Genomic DNA, 2833 nt, shown 5'->3' on the forward strand with positions numbered 1-2833 from the left:
AAACTCTTGCCTCGCAACATGTTACCCCCTGTATACACTATTTGGGAAATGGGAAATTCTGTGTCTAGAAATTTAATGTCTGGTTCTAGTTTTAAGCTTCAAGATTCAGATCACCCAATAAGAAACGAAGGTTACAGAGCTCTACCTTTCCACTACATTGTGTCTTAATTACATTTTTCATGCGTGCATAAATCAGTGATATTCTTATGTAAAAACTGACTGATTATGTAACGAGACTTCTAATCATTCCTCCTGTTACCTTGACAATATATCTGATTCTGATCACTGGAAAAAAATAGATTTATATGTTTGAAAATGACATCTCGAAATGCGAAGCAAGATGCATCATTCAGGTTGAGATGCTGACTTGCCTGTCAATGGTTATTCACTGAACCGGCCATGCCTAATTAGAGTAGCAGTAGTAGTAATGGGAGAAGCAATAAAAGATTGAAAAAAAAGGCGCTGAATCAAAAGCATTATCAATTCCAATTGCAACTGAAAACAACAGATGGCATTGTTATTCTTCATAATGAATCGTTTCAGCAAGTGGCAACAAGGCCACCAAAATAAAAATGTAAATGACAGTTAAAATCACAAAAATTCAGCACATAAAATCTCAAATGGAGCTATAATGACAAATAAAATTATCAAAACCTCTCAGCCAATCTAGCAGTAACTTGTCTAAGCTTCGAGTATACCTTTCCAGCAGGAGACCCTAAAATGAGGCTGCACAGAGAATCTCTAGCAATTTTAATGTTTTGAAAAGATCCTAATATGTGAATTTTAGTGTCAGCTATCACAATTCTTGTTTTTGTAGCATTCTCAATAGCAAACTTTGTTTTGCCTCCTTTACCCGAGAGTCTTCCAATGGCACGAGACAAGTGCTCACCTCTAAGGGTTTTAACATCTTTGATTTCGAAAGAGTCTACATATAGTTCATCCAATCGCAGTAGTGCAATAGCATCTATAACATCAAAGCCTAGCATGAAGGCATGTACAAAATCTGCACATTTCTGCAGGTTACTAACATCTAGTGTATCAGATCTGGTTTTTAATTCAACCTTTCTACCCTTGAGGTTCAAACGGATATCAATCTTCATTTGCTCATATATAGGAGTGTAAATATCCATCCACGCTTTCTTAAGAGGTGAATACCTATGTGGTGGAACCGAAACCTTCCTAAATTGAACTCGACCATCAGACATCTCATGAGCCTTTAAAGGCTCAAACTTTGGCTTCGCTGGCAAAGATGTTTCATCTATAACCTTTTCTACTTCCATTGAAGAAGGGGCTTCACCAGACTGCATTGTGATTGATCACCCAAGTTCTGGAATAACAAAACATTTGATTTATGATGTAATATATTCATTCAAAAAAGCCATTCAAAAAGTTCTAACAATATAATCCTAAAATAATAAACCCATTGAAAAAGAGGTCCGCTATGAACAAGATAACAGACTATAAAAAGAAGGGAATAAATTTCGTGGCATGAAATTCAACACATGAAGCAGCAAAATCATAATAATCAATGCAAATTCAGGCCATGATCTTTTCTCTATTTTCTTTGTAAAATACTATTATATAATTGAAAAACAGAAGATAGGAACGGAATAGCAACGGGAATAAAAATTGCCCCATACGACAATCTTTTGTCATTCACAAAATCCAAACCATTTTGGAACTGACTAATATAATCCCTACTCCTTTACGAAATCTGAGCTACACTAACTGAACCCCCGAACCCAAAAACAAAGAAAAACATCCTTTCCTTTCAAAAGTTTCAGGGAATTCCTTCACCAAAAGGTTCATGGAAACGATTCGAATAAAAGTCTGTTACCAAACTGCTGCAAGTCTACGCCCGTTATTCTCATGGGTCCAGGTCCAAACAACCACAAATTGAGTTTTTGAATTAGTCAATTATTTCAGTTATTTGTTCTTAGTTGTTGGTTTGAATATTTCCTGTTTTGTAGGAGGGTGTTCCTCCACTTTCCATTTCATGTTTTTTGTTGAGGAGGGTATTCCTCCATGTTGAAGTAGCGCTCCTTTGATGTAGGAAGCTGTTATACTTCCTTTCTGTATTTAAACAATAAAAACATCAATGAAGGGTATGCTTCCAAAAATCAATTCAAGTTTTGAGCACTTTCCACAAATTGAGTTTTTGAATTAGTCAATTATTTCAGTTATTTGTTCTTAGTTGTTGGTTTGAATATTTCATGTTTTGTAGGAGGGTGTTCCTCCACTTTCCATTTCATGTTTTTTGTTAAGGAGGGTGTTCCTCCATGTTGAAGTAGTGCTCCTTTAATGTAGGAAGCTGTTATACTTCCTTTCTGTATTTAAACAATAAAAACATCGATGAAGGGTATGCTTCCAAAAATCAATTCAAGTTTTGAGCACTTTCCACAAATTGAGTTTTTGAATTAGTCAATTATTTCAGTTATTTGTTCTTAGTTGTTGGTTTGAATATTTCCTGTTTTGTAGGAGGGTGTTCCTCCACTTTCCATTTCATGTTTTTTGTTTAGGAGGGTGTTACTCCATGTTGAAGTAGTGCTCCTTTGATGTAGGAAGCTGTTAGACTTCCTTTCTGTATTTAAACAATAAAAACATCAATGAAGGGTTTGCCTCCAAAAATCAATTCAAGTTTTGAGCACTTCAAGTCTCAAGAGGTTTATAGGTTCCCTCCTTAGAGCCTGACTTCCCTAACACCATAGGTCGCCACAAGAAAAACCCTAACCCAAACACTCAAACACCTACCACACCTCTAACCCATCGCCCCATAACCAGATCCATAGCCCGGGACTCTAACAAAGTCTCACAAGTAAAATAAAGCTGACGG

The 2833-nt window shown here is 36.1% G+C and overlaps 1 pseudogene; it reads right to left on the reverse strand.

Moving 5' to 3' along the window:
* Positions 1-585: 585 nt before the first annotated feature.
* Positions 586-1328, reverse strand: LOC149497614 (uncharacterized; annotated as a pseudogene).
* Positions 1329-2833: the final 1505 nt, after the last annotated feature.

Source organism: Jatropha curcas, chromosome 3, assembly GCF_041381405.1.
Source record: "Jatropha curcas cultivar XTBG-Jc1 chromosome 3, XTBG_Jcur_1.0, whole genome shotgun sequence".
In the NCBI taxonomy this organism is placed as follows: domain Eukaryota; kingdom Viridiplantae; phylum Streptophyta; class Magnoliopsida; order Malpighiales; family Euphorbiaceae; genus Jatropha; species Jatropha curcas.